Raw genomic sequence first — 18569 nt, 5'->3', positions numbered from 1 at the left:
GTATGTAGACCTGGACAACCGAGTCAGCATAAATTCCTTTCTTACCCTTCCCTTCCCTGAAGTACCTGTCTCTCAGCTTCTACCAAGGCTACACTTCCCAGCCTGTCGGGATGGCCAGCATCCAGGTTGTAACACTTTATAAGAAATGAAGTCTCCTTTCTAAACTTAAAGACTTTGTGACTAATTTTCAGTCAACAGACTACAATTTCAAATTATCTTTTCTATGACGTCTAATGATATTTTTGTTAACATTGAATAAGTTGGGGTAACATACCTTTTTAAAGGCATTCTTACAAACATATAATCAAACTTTTCTAAAGACTTTCCCACAATCAGTCTGAAGTCAAAGAAAAGTAATACTTTTCCCCCATTTTGTACATATTTCTCCACCTATTCAAATTGGCCACCATCTATTTAATAAAACTGCTTTCACTAAGCTGATTTTAGACCTACATATATATGTATATAAACTATAGTAATTTTGTTAGTCTACTTCTAAATTAATAGTTGAATAATATACTCTAACATTATCTATACCCTGTTTTTATTTTTATTTTAAAAATTAAACTGAAAAATGTTGAAAGAATGAAATCATAGACACCTGCATATCCTTCACCTAGATTTAATGATAGTTAATTTTTTACTTTGACTTATTTACTTTACCTTTATTTATTTAATTTAGTTTCAATTAATTAATTGACCAATTTATCTTTTTCTTTTGGTGCTGAACAGTGTGCAACAGTATCAAGCTTTATTCAAATGCTGCAAGTTGGAATTCCTTGCTGATTGCTTTGGGGCACTGTGCTGCATCACCCTAAGGCACACCAGGCAGGTGGACAGCTGCCTTCACTGCCTACATGCAGGTGCACACCTTTATGTCGCCAGCCAAGACCTATTCACCAGGCTCCAGATCCATGTTTTCATACCATTGAAGCTCAATATGTCCAAGATGGGATTCACACTCAGCTCCACAACCTGTTCCCACTGTTCCCACACAGGGTTTTCTCTCTTAGTTACATCTCCTTTGTTCACTCTGTCACGTAAGCTTTCTCCCTGTTTTTCCCCATATTCAATATATCTTGAGTGTTGTTGAATTTAGTTCAGAAAAATTTTTTTAATAACTCTCAACTTCCCTGGAAAGAGTTTGTCTTGAGGATGAAATGAAACTTCATTTCAGGCATGCAAAATAAGTATGAGAACCAGGGAAATGAGAGGTGAGTTAGGGAGGGTTGGGAAGCCTTGTGAGTTAGATATTGCTGTGCTGACCACTGCCTCAAAATAAGCCCAAAGACACAGGTTGCTTGATAGGTGTTTATCTGCTGGTGGTCGCTGGGCAGACTATGCTGGGAGATAGTATTTGGTGATTAGTAGTAGTATGTGAAAGAGAGAAAACAGGGAAGTAATAACTTCCTCTGCCTTCTATTTCTTATGTTGCCTTGGTCAAATTATTTTCTTATGGGAATTTAACTCCTCTAGCATTCCAAAATGCATCATAGGTCACTTTTTGAGGCTTCTTGAGAAACCAGATGTCCTGGACAACTTTTAGTCCAAGTTGGGAAGTGACAGAGACTCTGGGTGTGTCAGCTATTGGCCTGAATGACTGCCAGTCAAAGAAGACCTAGCAGTAAGGAGCAAGTGACTGATTCCTGTTTTCCACATGGCCATCATAATGCTCTTTCCAAAATGCATGTCTAATCAGGACAAAAACTCTTCTGTAATTCCCATTGCTTTTTGACGAAAGATCAAAATATTATGTTGGCCCATGTTGGCTTACAGTGTGCACAGCCTGACTATTCAGTGTTTTCTCATACCATGTCAACTAGCCTCTTTATACCCACTGGACATTTTCAAGTACTGGTATTTCTTACATTGGATTTTCCTGAAACAGATAACTTTCTACTCTCTTAGTTACCTCCTGCTCTGTTTCCAACTCTGAGCACCCTCCTCGTTTCTCAGAGAAATTTCCTCCCAACCTTTCTTACCTTTAGTCCAAATAGTCTGATTATATGGTCTAATGGCATGGCATAACTTTGTGAGATTGTTTTCAAAGTTTCCATTTTATATTTATTTGTAACATTGTCTAATTGGTTGCTTTCTCCACTGATAAAAGTTTCATAATTAAAGTGTTTAAATGCATTTATTTAACCATTTAATCATTTCACCATTGCCCAACATAGTACTAGAATCCAATATATGTTTTTGAATTAATAAATAAGTGAATTACTTTAGAAATTAAAACTGAGATAAGATATTTGAGACTACCTGAAAATAAAAAAAATAAGCAAATAAATTTCTTATCACTATTTATTTAAACCACCAAATAAACAAAATTCGTTTTATGTAATTTTGTGAAATTTTGCATATGCATGAAAGATGATAATTTCAAAATATAAATGTGCCAGATAAGGCACCAAAATATTTCCAGTAACTCTAGCTATTGGTTTAGAGCTGGAGAAGCCACATCTTGTTTTGATTTCCTTTACTTCATAGTGAGTGTATCCAGCTAAGAATTTTAATTGAAGCTGGTAGTTGGTCAAACAACCTAAACAAAAGTGTTCTTTTCTTTTGACTTCAGAAAAAGAAAATATCAGACCACAGAGGTGATTTTTAATGAAACTATTGTAAAGAGTTGGTTGCTGCCATTGATTTTTCCTGCAAAATACCAATATATGGGTTGGTATAATTTAAAGTAATTTTGCTGTATTGTATTCCCCATAAGAGCTTTTTCTCTGTTGAAATAGAAATTGGATTTCAACAAGAAAATAATCTTTGAACAAATCATATTTGGAAATATATTCAAAGGAATAAAATTGATAATATTTTGGACTCAATATAGTTCATCTTGCTTTTGAGTACTACTTTATGTGCCTTTCCATATTTATAGCTATATTTTCTCCTCCCAAATTGGCATTTAACTCACTTGCAATAGCAATAACTTGAAAAATAAAGCTTTTTAAAGAATGTGTTTCCCTTAGACAACTCTAAATATTTGGAAAAATTCATGACTACCCTCTGAAATAAATACAATAAAGAATAAATGTGTTAACTGTATTTCATAGGGTTTAAAATTATGTGTTTGGAATTTATATTAAGCCTTAGCTTGGCTCAGAATCATGAACTAACTAGTTGGGACAGCTATTTCCTGACATCTTCCATTCCATTTTTTACCAGTTGACACTTAAACCACAAATGTGTGAACGTTTAAAAGATACTCTATACTAGAGGAACTATCTTTATATGATCCAGTATTGATTAAACTTTAAAAACGTTTTTGAAATTAGTCATTTTGCAAAAATACATTATTTTGTGGAGTGAGGCATTAACACTGTGAATAATATTGGCACTGTGGATACATGTGATTTCCTCTTATTATCTTTTACTATTTAAAATCAGGGTTACGTAAAATAATCTTTCCTGTTGTGCTTATCCTATAAATTTTATTAGACTCAGAAGCACAGGAGTGCACTGCTTTAGGCTCCTATTTTTTATTAGACATGTTATATTTTAAAATAAGTAACCAGAATTACAAGATTCATTTTTTAGAATTATGAATATGAAACATATAAGTACACAGATATAAGTACTATTGGGAAAGAACTCATTAAGTCATTCTGCTAACATGATTTTTTTATACCATGTGATTCACAGTCATTGTTACTATCATTGGCACCAAAATGTCACAGATCTGCTATTGAATACTGCCACAAGCTGTTCTTTAAGGATATTTTTTTAAAAAACAAGATGATATCCTAGGAAATAATAAATGTATACTTTTATTAAAATTAACTTAGTGGTATGTATATCGAACAACATACTATGTAATACTAAATTATAAAGTTGTGACTTAACAGTGCAGGTTTTCCTCCTGAAGAATCTGATGAGAAAATATAGTTTTTCTGTTCAGATTCAACGTGGATCCCTCTTTCCTCGCCTTTACCAGTTGACACATTTTGTTTGTTGTGTAACATCAGTATTCTAATTTTGTGGCATTCTGATCTGGAACATTTCTTGGAGTTTTAGATTTTAAATCTTTAAAACTTAATGCTTATTTAAACAATAGTCTTTGTGTTCTTGAGGATTATTGAGGATCCACTGGAGGTCCAATATATTCGACCGCATACTCCCTCTTATTAAGCTGGAAAGGACTGAGAGGTTCCCTTTGGCTCTGCAGATATCCCTTTAATCTCACCATTGTTTATTATGCAACATTTTCTCTCATGAATTTTTAATTTTTCTTTTTATTCTCTCTTGTGGCATGTAGAGAAAAATAGAATATATCAAAGTCCAAGTAGAAAACAGTAACCCACTGGAAAACGACAAGATACTAAGGCTGTGCTACGGCGTTTATCATTGCTCAAATGTAGTCTTTCAATAACACCTTTCTTTAGAATGCATAAGCAAATTGCATGTTGCATTGATTATGCCTACCTTTATTATTCCCATTTGTGGCAATTATTTTGTCTTCAGGGCAGCCATTTCCAAATACCCCAATTTCCTGATTTTATTGCACACTTTTTTCAGTCTCTATGATATAACATTATAATTAATTGATGGGTCGAGATAAGGCTTTTTTGAATTCGTAGGCCCCATCACCAAGCATGTATTGGTTTACATAAAAATAATCAGAAAGGAAAATTCTAGAATAAAATCATTAATAAACATAAATGAGCATAAGCTAATAAACAGTTTCTAAGGAAGAGTAGGATAAAAAGAGAGACCAAAACAGGGGACTGGAAGGAAAATAAAATAGAAAAGAGATTTAGAAATGCCATTTCCATTTGGATGTCATTTATTTTTCTGATGTTGAGTAAATAACTGACAGCTGATTAGGGGGGATTTGGAGTATGCAGCAGCTACCTCTGATTAACTCTGATGTCTTTCCTGAAGGTTAGAGGGAAAAAAGCTTGAATCAAATGACCAGGTACTCTTCTTTCAATGCTACTGCATAACCCCAAGTTTCTGTTTTTTCTACATCCCTTTCATCACTCTCTCTTTTTTTTTCCTGCTTCCTTATTGAAGAGTTCCCAGAAATCAAGATTTGGTCAATACTCATGGCCTCCCAGGCCTTACCAGTGGGAGGCATTTACACTCTTAAAATAGCAGGACATCTATAAAGAATCTGTATTGCAAATGTGACCCCCATTGTTAAAGGTGTGTGCACATGTGTGTAAAACATAAATATAAAATTCATGTAATTACCTTATGCAGTGTTTTGCTCAGAGACTTAAGTTTGGAAGAGATGTCTAGTGTCACTTGAATTACTGCAAGAAGTCTTTGAATACAAGTCATGAGATCTCCACAGACATGGAAGTCACTGATTTTAAAGACAATCCATATTTTACATCCATGTATCCATATCCACTGACTTGATATTTCTTTTCTATGATAAAATGTCACCCATTTCACTACACTATATTATATCATTAATTATAGATGTTAAATTATATTCATACATTGTTTTCAGAACTTTCTTCTTTCTTAACGTTATAAACTTTATAACATTATATTCACATGCTTACTTAAACCTCTAGTTTTGGCAATATCCTAAATTATGCGTGGTAACAGAGATTACATACAATCTCTAGAGGCAGCCTTACTGTTGCAAGATATAGTTGCATTGTAATAAGTCTTGTGCTGAAAGATAAAATCTCTTAATACAGCCCTCATCAGAAACATGGTATCACATTTTCTATTCACTTTTAACTCAGATTTTTCAAGTTATATCTGTGTATCTCTATCAGTCTCTTGCTTATAAAATTAATGAATCATGTTCTAAAATCTACCTTATTTTCTAAATTATAATGAAGATATTGCATAATTCTTTGTGTGATTATTTCCTAAATACTGTAAAATTATCATGTTTTATAATTTATTTAGAAATCTGCATTACTTGAATATTTATATTATTCTCATTTTCCAATTTTCTGAAACAAAAGTATAATTGATATTGAGATAACATAATCTTTCATTAAACCTTTACTTCTCTAGGAAAGCTTTCTCCAAGTATAATTGCCAGATCAAAGCATATGAAAGCATGTTAAGGCTTTTAATACATATTATCAAAATAGGTATCTGCTTTTATTTATAAATCTTGAAAATATTGAAAACCTAAAGGATGTTTGCCAAGCTATCTTTTTTATTTTTTTAAAATACAAATATCTACTCCACTATGTACTATATGGAAGCTGAGCAAGTTATGAACATCTAAGAAAATCAGTTGTTCATTTATAAATTTAAGATGATAATGAACCCCTCATTGGATTGTTATGATTATATAAGGATAAGAATATGCACTTAGAATACTGTCTGCCACAGAAAAATTACTGAATAAATGATATTGAATATAAAAGAAGCCCTACATAAGGGCCAATTCGATTAATACCCCCGTAATATGCTGAAATAAAAAAAATAAAAAAAAATACCTAAGATATGTGCTAACTCTACTGTTTCGGCAACAAAAGAGAATGACTAAGGTATGGTTGACTCTTCAGATCTTCAGATACCAGTACAAGTTGGCAGGTGGAGGGGAGGAGGAATAAAACAAACTAATAGTTCATGGGCCTTTGCCTTATTATATGTATATACAAACATACATACATATATCATTTACTTCTCTATCTGCCCCAAAGAACTACCCATTCCCCACTCCAGATATACATACGTAACTTTATTTCTAGGGATTCAAGTCTTCGCTTAAATGTTACCTTTTCACTTTGTGTTCTCTCATTTACATGTTTAAAATTACATCACAAAACTTTACCCCTTTCTTGTTCTCTTTTTCACCATAGACATTGATTATCTCTATCCAATATACAATGTATGCTATGAATTTGCTTTTTTAATATTATTTGTTTCCACTCACCCATAATAATAGAAAACCTCAGATTTTTATTTATTTTGTTAACTGCTGTTTCCTCAAGACCTGAATCAGTGACTGACACCTGGTAGATGATGAGTGAATGAATGCTGGAGGAAAACATTCCTTCGGCACTACTAACACAAATGACTTTGGTATCGAGTTAGCACCAAAAATCTAGTTAGAATGATGGACAGGTGGTGAGTGTTATTGATTACACTGGCCTGTGAGCCACATCATGAATTGTAAAGTTGTCAAGAAGGTGCAATATCTAGTGTTGTTTGTCCTGAACACCAACGTTACTGACTTCTTTGGCTGAAATTGCTCTCCAAATTGCCCTCAAAGAAGGGCAGTCAATTCCTCAAGTTATGAGCACAGCTCTCTGTTCACAGTTTTTCATGTCTCACATCCATCCCCTGATTTAAGAATCACCAGAAATTTTTAAATGTTAGAAATGTCAGAGAATGAGAGCAAAGCAGATGTTCTCGTTGCTCCCCTCCCACCTCTGATTACGGCGCCTGCATTACTCTTACTGAAGCTGCCCTAATTTAGACTTGATTCATATGTTGCCCAGTTATTGCAATAAATATTTTAATTTACATTTTATTATCTCTCAGTAAGAAGACACATTTCAAAATATTATGTATAAAAACATATTTTTTAAAATAGTTACATATTAGAATAGTTATATCAATATATTTTTAATGATTAAGCATGCTTACAGAACAACTCTATTTGGCCTAGTTATTTTATTATTTTTATATAATTCTCCATGGTTTATTATAAACAGTGATTACACAACTGGAAAATCACTTATTATAAAATTTATAAGAAAATATTATCCCTTTCAAAATATTTAACATAATACAGCTGCCTGAGCTCTGCCCACTCCCAACACCGGTTCTTGGAGAAATTGTCTTCCCTGAGACTTAGGAACCAGGCCACACAGCAGGAGGTGAGCGGCTGGTGAGCAACTCTACTCTCTCTTCTGTACAGGTGAAGCTTTGAAGCTTCATCTGTATTTATAGCCACTCTCCATCACTTGCTTCACTGCCTGAGCTCCACCTCCCCCTGACCCATCCGTGGAAAAATTGTCTTCCATGAAACCGGCCCCTAGTGCCAAAAAGGCTGGGGACTGTTGAGTTATGGCAACTTTAAAATAACTAAAAGAGTGGAATTGGAGTATTCCTAACACAAAGGAATGAAAAATGCTCAAAGTGACAGATACCCCAATCACCCTGATTTGATTACTCCACATTGTATACCTGTATCAAAACATCACAAAAAGTTATCTGAAGTACTTAGAGAACTTTTATTTAGATTGAGTAACGCAACTCTTTTTACCTGGGAAAGTACTAAGATACGCAAGTAAGTTAAAGTTTTAAACTGTATGACAGTGCATGAAATCACAAATCCCACACATCCAAAGTTTTATACAATTGTTTGTTCTGCTTAGATCATAATTCTTAGAAGAACAGAGAGGTGTGTGGGTCCACTGGCCAACTTGCAATAGTGGAGCCACTACTTCCAGTTACAAGTGTGTTGCCGACAATTAATCCAGATGTGAGATCAATGAATATAGTGAAAATCATTGCTATCACTAGCAAAACCACTCTACAGGTGTTTTTAGTACTAAGATTGGAGTAGTAAATTTTTTATTTAATCAATGAAATTAAAACTGGAACAATGCACACTAAGATAGCAATCATTTTGCCTGACTTGGCAAATTTGGTTATCCATATTTTCTATATATCATAGGACTTATTTAAAAGAAAATAAGCAGGATTGATTATACAATAAAGTGTTCTCTAATTACTATTTGTTAATTTTTTTTATATTTGTAGTTGTAAAGTAAATTAAAAATCTCAGGACCGCCCCTCAAAACTCCTTACCCAAAAGGGAAGGTCAAGCCTGGAATCCAAGTCATTCAACATCCCCTTCCACATGAAGAGCTATTACTAACATTATGCACTAGCCAGAATCCCACGGAAAGGTAACAGGCCTCACAGATCATTCATAAGGAAATTCTCTGCTGACTTTCCAAAAACAGGACATGCAAGTTTTAACTTTAGGTCTGCAAGCTAATTGCTAGCTCCTAAAACTGAAGTCTGTTTGATTCCACAGGAATAAATATTGACCACAAAATTATCTTCCCAGGTGCAGAACGTCAATCATCCTTGCACCTATCCAGGGACGTCTATGCAGTTGGTGCTTCCTGCACTCTCTTTTTCTCTTCTAACATTCATCTTTTCTTATGTAAAATGTAGATTTCATGGGTCTCATAAGAATGTAATGATTTACTTCACCCGCCTCTCCTTTTCTTTTTCTGTAAGCTTTCTCTTTTAAACACTGAAGTCCCCAAATTCCCCTTCAGAAAAATAGTCACAGATTTGTCTGTGGGTTTTGTTTTTCCTGGACAGGTCCTCAAACTTTGGCTTAATAAACTTCCATTAATTGAGACCTCTGCCTCAGGCACTTCCGGTTGACATAGTTAACCTAAATTTAAATATTAATATGTGGAGGAACATTAAAAATGTAAGTCACTTCTATATATCCATGAGTATCTTCAAACCTCTTAGAAAAAAATTGAGTTGTGGTTTCATCACAGGCATCATTTGAGCTTAGATCTGTAGTAGTGATGGGCTAGAGCTAACTTACCCCTCCTTGCTGTTTCCTCTCGCTCTCTCACTTTGTATGTCTACTGTTCTGTCTGATTTCCTTGAAGCTTATGATTGTTTTCTGAAGAATGATTCTCACAATTTCCAGTTCTCTCATTTCTCAGTTTTTGCAATGTTCTCACCTTAAAGTGGTCTGGTCAAATCCAGAGAAGTTTAACTAATTCTCCATTTTCAATTGCATAGAAAAACTGAGAATTTTCTGCTAGTGCAGATTGCTGAGATACTACACCTTAATATTTGAACTAATAGTGACCAAACTGAAAGACCCAACAATGACATGACTGAGGAAGTATCCCGATGGCAGAAAAATAATTTTAGCATTACTATGATTTTTCTGTGATCTGGAGCTTTTTGGCATTAAGATCTTTTATGACAAGCAATAAAGAGAGATGATCCAAAGACTATCTCAATGTACTGATTCTGTATAATTGTATTCTCATTTCTATAAAGACATTCTTTTCTTAAAAGAAAGCACTCAATTTTATATGAATTGACTATCACTTCAAGTACTTTGCTACGGAATAGCTAAATTACATTCCGTAGTGATAAAGCAACCAATAATGTATGGTTGCTTTATTACTTTAAAAAGTTTTAGTATTTTAAAAATTATTCAATTAAAATTGAAAGGGAATATTTTAAATAACCTCTTCGCTGTCTAATGTAAATTTTAGCAGTGATGTAAATAATATTAGTAGATCTACCACTTATTAAACATTTATTAGTTTTTAGCTTAAAGTCATTATATTGCTCACAAGTGAGAATACTATCCATCAACTCTCTTATCCCCAATTTTGAAATTAACAAAAAAAGAAATTACACTAAGTGAAGTAGCATTTATAGGCATTTAGATAAATTGATATAGAAAATATAAACCTGACAACCTGAACTTTGAGTCTGACTTCAAAGTGTATGTCCTAACAATGCCCTCCTTAAATGTTTCCAGCAGCTTTTATATTAATGCTTCTCCCATTTACATGTGCAATTTGGAAGTCACAGAACATTAGATCAAAGACAGAAAATGATATGCTCTTACTTGACTCTTCCTTTTCCCTCTTCCAAGCTTTTGTTTTGGGCCATGTCGGATGGCTTTACAGCTCTGAGTTTTTATTAGTGGGCCAGTTCATACTTTCCTGGGGACGCAGCATTTTTCTCAGAGACAATTTAAACCACAGAAGCAAGTAATAAAATGAGGGAAAAAATCATATCTTGGGTCTTTTCCTTTGTTATAGATCAATAAGTAATGCTGCCCCACAGTTATGAAAGAGGTTCCTTGAACTAAGTTTCAAAATGTTTTCTTTTCTTCTGAAAGCAACTCATAAGCAACTACATCTATTTCCACATTCTTGAGGGAATGATAGGTGATACACACTGCAATCTTTCCCTTCTTTGAGAACAGCACTTTTTGGGAGGGGAAGAGTATTTTTCACTGACATTCTTACAAATTATGATTGTTTCTTTTTATGTCAGTACTCAAAAGAAACCCTGGAAATGCTAGCTTTACAGATTTAGAAAATAATGAATAGAGCCTCCAAGAGAGGAATCCCACGGTTTGATGTTAGCTCACTTTAGTGGTGACATTTGACAGCAATTTTTGTTTAGCATGAGGTTCTCTGGCAACTCTTTTATTGGAAAACTGGAAATTTGTAGAAAAGCACTAAAATATGCATTTTTTATTTAAAAGATATTGGTTATTGTTTTTCCTTTTTTTCCAATATTGCATTATCATTTAAGGGAATTAATCACTAATCTAACATTAATTTGTGCAAAGTATAGCTACCTTTTTAAGGAACAAAGTGATTCAAGAAGTGATTTGGCTTTCATAAAGTTATTTTAATGTACATGATTCTTCTATAGGATTTGAGATATGTTAAAAATGTAATGTCATACTGTCCTCACTTCCAATTCCAAGTGTGGTAGTACAATGTTTTTTCACTGACTGGATGTGTGTTCTAAATAATAATTATGAAATTCATACATATTAGAGAGGACCGGGCACTTTCTTTGAACACGACCATTGTGATAAATTAATTTTCATGCTAAAAAATAAGAGGTGAAATGATTAATTAGCAATGGAAGCAAATATTGCATCAATAAAGCTAAGTCAATGTTTTAATGAAAGTATTAAGTCTAAAAATTTGTATCCCTATAATATGCTGAAATAAAAAAAATTTTTAAAGTCTATAATGAGCCTGTAAACCACAGTATAATAGAACATTTCTTATTGATATTCCATTTAAATTTCTTGCTGCTTTATCTTCAATCCATATGTAAAATATGCTTACTTATACCTAAGAAAGACTGACTTCTTATAGCATGTAGGTGACTCTCTAATATGTGTATATGTTTTTGAACCTAAGAGTTGAGTTACATACTTACGGAAATTTAGTTATGTTTGTTCAAAACCTGATATGTCAGCTAACTTTGTTATTGATATTTTTAATTAAACTGAATTTTATAAGCTCATTAACTATGAATGCAAGAAGAGACAATTGTTTCCATGAAAATTAAATAGAAAGCATCAGAAAAATCAGTTAATATAAATCTCTCAAAAAGGACGCTTCTACAATTAGATGTTGAAGAGACAACTGTAAACTTTCTGGTGAAATATATAAGATGATGCATGCAGAGACTATTTTTCTTGCTTTCTGATTTATTTTAATTTTTAAACAACTGTATTGAGGTACAATTGACATTACACACACACACACACACACACACACACACACACACACCAGTGAAAGTATCATCATAATCAAGAAAATGGAAATATTAATCACACAAAATTGTTTCCTTATGTCCCTGTACATAGTCCAGCCCCACATCCCATTTTCCAAAAATAAATCTATGTCACCACAGATTATTTTCCATCTTAAAAGTTTTATTTAAATGGAATCTTACAACTCACATTTTTTGTCTTGCATCTTTCATGGAGCATCTTATTTTGAGATTCATGCTGTGTGTTACAATGATTCATTCATTTTTAATACCGAATAGTACTCTGTTGCATAGGTATGTCACAGTCTGTTTATCCACTCACTTTTTTTGTTGGTTATTTATGTTGTTTTCAGTTTTGGTTATTACAAAAAAAAAATCCTCATCAATGTTTAGTATGGTCTGTCTTTTTAATTTTAGCTATTCTAAAGTAGATTTAGTGACATCTCATTGTGGTTTTAATTTTCATTCCTGTAATTATTAATGATGTTGAGACATCTATTTATATCGTTATATGGCTGCAATATGTCTCTGATAAAATATCTGCTCAAATCTCATCCCTGTCTATAATAGGGTTGTTTACTTATTTGGTATTGAATTTCATATGTTATGAATTCAAGTCTTTTATCATATATATGCTTTGCAAATATTTCTGCCAGTCTCTGTAAGGCCTTTTCATTACCTTTAATGAAGTCCAATTTACTGTGTCTTTTCCATTAAGAACCAGGCTTTTGGTGTTAGACCTAAGACATGTTTGTCTAACTAATATTTGTTTATTGTTTTTTTAATATCATTGGTTTAGGTTTTAAATTTAGGTTTACTATGTTCTTTGAGTCAATTTATGTAAATATGATGTATGGATCAAAGTTCATTTTAATGCACAGAAATGTCCAATTTTCAGCAATATTTGTTAAAGATAATATTCTTTCTCCATCAAATTGCTTTTTTACTTTGTTCAAATCTGATTGTTCATATATTCATGAGTCCTTGTTCAGAAATTCTATTCTGTTCCACTGACCTATTGACTTATTTTAATCCAATAACAGATGTTCTTGATGATTGTAGCTTGACTGTAGTCTTGAAATAAAAATTTTAACTATACAAATCTGTGCTTATTTTTTATAATTGTTTTGGATATTCTAGGTCCTCTTCATATGAATTTTAATATTATTTTGTAAATTTGCATCAAAAAATATTCTGGGTTTTTTGTTATTGCATTGAATCTATAGATATATTTAGGTAGAACTGACAATTTATCAATATTGAGACTCTCAATAACTTTCAATATATCATGAATGAGTTATATCTTTTCCTTTATCCAGTTATACTTTAATTTCTCTCAGAAATGTTTTATAGTCTTCAAGGTACAGACTGTGTATATCTCATGTCAGATTTATCTTTAAGCATTTTAAAAAGTTTGAGAAGCTTCAATTCTCAACTCTAGAAAATCCTTATGTCTAGATAAGGGTCCTGATTAAAAAGGAGCAAAACATGAAAGTTGCAAGAATATCTGAGTTGATGCATTCTAAAACATTGAAACGACAGATTTTCCAGAACCCACTTGGCCTGCACAATATCTCATCCCTCCTTGTTAAATGCTTATGACCTCCCCCTCCCCATCTCAGCCCTGCTCGAAGACAGTCGAACTATTTCTGCCTTGCATGGAAACCATGTGTGTCCCACTCAGGTTTTACTCCAAACTATCTTCATGGCCAACAGACCAGTAAGTATTGGGGTAAAATGAAGTGTGTGTGTGTGTATATATGTGTGTGTGTGTATATGTATGTGTATATAAGTATATAAGCACATATATATATACATACACACACATAGATATATATAAAAGAAGGTGCAGGACCTAACCAACAGGTATCAGCGGGACATAATGTCAAAATGGATTCTGTGGATAGTGAATCAAGGTGGCAGAAAATGATGTCAGATAACGGAGAGATTATTTGTATGCAGTAGGCTTTCAGCTTTGCGATCCTGCCACAGAACTTCACATTGATCTACTCTATCAATGACACCAAGCAAATAAGAACCACGGATCAAGAAGTGACAAGGATACTGGTGGTCTAGAAAAGACACGTGAGCTCCAAAGAGTGGAAGAAAAAGCTTATATAATTCAACAGATCTATTATATTCATGAAGTTATTAGCAGTTCAGGAGTTTGGCGGATGCAAACAGCTTCCCTCTAAATGAAGGACAGTGATTGCATCTGACTATTAAGAAAGATCCATTCTTGATAAGCCAATTGGAGTTAGGGAGACATCGTATTTCACACTTGTCAGTATTTCTTGACCTATTTATGAAGTGACTGACAATGTTGCCATTTTTAAGAGAGTACAAAACAAGGAAAAAAGTCTGCAACGGGTCCAAGTTACAGCAGGAAGTCAGCGCAGTCACCTGAGTCATACAGCCACATGGAGCTTCTGGTACCGGAGATAGAGCTATTTGGAAAAGAGTCCAGGTGGAGTTAATGACAAGTGTAAGTAGGAGAATTTCAAGGTAAATCCATAGGGTTCTGGATCATTTTTTCTTATTAGTATATATTTAGGACATCGTTATTTTAAAGAAAACAATCACTTTGACTTTCTTTTCAGAGACCACAGAAGACTAAGCTGCAACATGAATTCTCTAACTTTCTCAGATTCATCTTGGAAGCAAGTGGTGGATAAATATACATTATCTAGATTACCAAAGTAGCTAACAGGTCTCCCCACTTCTCCTCTTGCCCCTCTGTATTCTATTCTCAGTACAACAAGCAGAGGCTTAAATTGTAAACTAGATCAAGTCCCTTAATGAGAGACATACTCCTTATTTTACATTCTTCTCCTAGAAAAATGTTAATATTGATCTAATGTGCACATGCACTAATAATTTACTATGAAGTGATGAAAGGAGTGACTAACTAATATCATGTTTGGAGCCCAAGGTTCCAGGATCAAAAGAATGCTCCTTCACCATCTTCTAGCATTTTGTTATCTCGTCCTCACCAGCTTTCCTGGCTATATTTCCTGATTACCTAAAACCTGCAACCCCAAACATCTTTTCCTTTGTTTACTTTTTCTTTTTCACATAATATTGATCACATTACAGCACCATGCATCATTTGTGTATATGTTATAGTTATTGATTATTGTCTCTGTTTCCTGCTAGAATGTAAGAGCCACAAGGTCAACAGCCTTCATTTTATTTATCGATACATCACTAGCACATAGTAGCTACTCAACCAGTATCTTTTCACTGAATGGCTCAACATAGGAATATGTAACACTAATTAACACTGTGAACATGTTAAAAAGTACCTGGCCTGTAAGCTGTGTGGGTGGGTGTAGGAAATATGTCTTTTATTGTTAAAAGACATGGGATCAGACACACACAACTAAGGAAAGAATCAGTCATTATTCCCCACTGTTACACAGGTAAAGAAACAGATTTTAAAAGGCTAAAAGGTTCTCCAGAATCAAATAGCTAATAATAAAGGAAAGATAAGAGTCAAGTATATTTTTTAAATATAAAAAATTTAATTATAGCCACAAGCCTTTAGGGTTAAATTAATTAAGAAATAATCCAAATATGTTTTTAAATAATAGGTAATACATAATTTTACCAATGACAGAGCTTGCCTAACATGTAGTGGTAATAAATTGCTAATTTTGATACTTTTTTATATTAATAACCACTGGAGAATAGAAAAGTGCTAATATTGCATATGCATCAGTTTAATATTGTGGGTCACATAATTTGCAAAACAATCCTTCAGGTCTCCTAATGAGAGACATATTTCTTACTTTTACATTCTTCTGGAGTAATGCTAACATTGATCTAATGTGCACATGCACTAATAATTCATTATGAAATACTGAAAGCAGTGACTCACTAATGTCATGTTTAGAGCTCAAGGTGCCAGGAGCAAAAGAATGCAAATTAAAACCATTATTTCATCTTTATTCCGTATCAGCAGGAGAAGACAAGTAAAGGTACCGCCATTTGGCAGTAAAGGTTATTGTATATTTTGGGGGGGGAAATTTATCTGTGATTTCTAACAATACATCATTTTATGAGTAATTATTTTTAACTTGAATACTAAATTTCTATGGTAGCAATTTATAAGAGCAGTGCAACCCAGGTCATTTGAGGTTTTTGGTTAAAAGCTTCAATGTTTTGCTGAAGTTGAATTTTGTATTATTTGTCACTGCTTGGGGAAAAATTAACCAATTGGCAATAATCCTAAATTAGTCACTTTTCAAAAGAATCAAGTTAATGAAATATGTAGCAAAGCTGAAACATGGGATAGTTATTTTATTTATGGAAGGGAATATCTGTTATCATTCTAATTATTTCTTACAATGAAATGAAATCTTTTATTTTGAATGGTAGATCACTGTGAAAGAAAACAGAGTTTATTTATAGAATTTTTTTATCAAGAAATTATATGTAACTTAGGACTTTTTCAACTGTGGAATATAAAAATAAAGGCATTATTTTAATTTGAATATTTCGTGATAAAATAGAATCCACAGTGTTAACAATTTAAACTATTTATAAGAACATAGTATCCTGGTATTCTGTGTTGCTAACTGACACAAATATTTATGCTCTGGAAAACTAAAGCAGGTGGTAAGACTGATGGGATATGTTGAGAAGCATATTTCTTTTCCAAAACGGAAAAAGTGCCCATCTCTACCTGGGTGGCCACAGGAGTTCCAGGGACTGCAAGGTTAGGGGTCTGCTCTGGAGCAGTCTGGGCTGTATCTGCTTCTGTACAAACCCTTGGTTGCTTTGCCAGAGTTCCACATAGTGCAGCAGACTAGAGAGGATTTGGGCTTGGAGACATTACCAAGCAGGTGTTAGCAGAAGCACACCAGGGTCCTAGACAAGCACAGCGGCTCTGTGGGCTGTCTGATCCTGAGCAAGGCCGCTCTGCCCTGTCTGCCAAGGGAAGGAGCTGGAAACGGTACCGCAGCTCAGTAAAGGCACTAACTGGGTGCAATCAATCTTCATTAGTCAAGTGAGTTCTGAATTATGTATATCAAATCTGATAGTTTTATTTTTATCTTTAGCATTTTTTCATACCTGTAAATACTGAGAGTGACATGTTTCGCTACAATTTTGGCTTTATATTAGTAAGTTGATAGCATTAGTTTAAAGGAGGATAATTATCTTTCTTTTATCTTTTGTTTACAGAAATTTACTCATCGTGTGTTTTTTAAAATCTTTCACATACTAATTTAAGACAGGTTGTAAGATCTCTTAAAATATAATTGTTTTATCTATTGATATCTCTGTGTAGTCAAGAGAAGAGACCTGCTTTCATTGACTCTGGGTGATAATAAAAGCTAAAATTTCCAAGAATATTATTAATTGAGAATCTAAGTAATATTCGTATTTCTAGCCCCACAGTAGAATCTACCCAAAATCAAAGGGTATTTAAAAATCAAGGAGAAACAATTCTTGCTAGGTTATTTTTTTATCAAAATTTTTAAGCAGTGATTGAAAATAAAATCATTATCAATAGTATAGTTAGCCCTATTTGCTCCTAAATTAAAACATCTGACTAAACATTTTAGTTGTGTAGCTAATGGACAGAAGATTATCACTCTATTTTCCCCCGCCCCACAGTTAATTAATTAAAGGGTATATAATTTGGTGCAATGCTACTCCTTTAATCTATCCACAAGTAGCTGAGTCTGAGAAACAAACTGAAATAAACGCATCCATGAAGATCAGAAAAACACTTAGAACAGTCTTAATGCACCAGTTCAAATGTCCATCTCTTGAGTTAGCAATTGTGCTGAGCGTTGAGCAAAGGATAGGGTCGCAGGTCCCCTGTGAAAGTGGCATTCTCTCCAAAAGAAGGGACAGAGTCTTTGTGACAATAACTGGGGAAACTTAGGGTGCTTGAGCTACTTAAAATAACTCCAAAATCAAAATTGCTGGCAGCAGCTTGGAAAATTTTATTATTGTGGTGCAAAGAAAAAATGCCCAGGTGTGATGGGGTTAAAATATGCTATATGGCATATTGACTTTTCAAGTTAAAGGCACTTGAAAAACAGCAGGAGTAAAAAGATGACTTTGATCTTCATGCTTTCTCTTAAAAGTAAAAGATAATAATCCCAGGTGAAAGACACCCTATGCTAGAAAGATGCAACATTTATATAGTGAAGGACGAGAAGTAGAAACTGAGAGAATACTGTAAAGACCTCGTTAGAATAACTCTTATCTTTTAAGCCTTCCCGCATAATTTAGTAGCTTCTTTGCAGCTTACTACTCATTGTCTAATTCAGTATATGAGTAACTGAGTCTAACTACCTCTAAGT

Source organism: Lemur catta, chromosome 16 (assembly GCF_020740605.2).
Source record: "Lemur catta isolate mLemCat1 chromosome 16, mLemCat1.pri, whole genome shotgun sequence".
In the NCBI taxonomy this organism is placed as follows: domain Eukaryota; kingdom Metazoa; phylum Chordata; class Mammalia; order Primates; family Lemuridae; genus Lemur; species Lemur catta.
Note: the sequence above shows the minus strand (reverse complement) of the source record.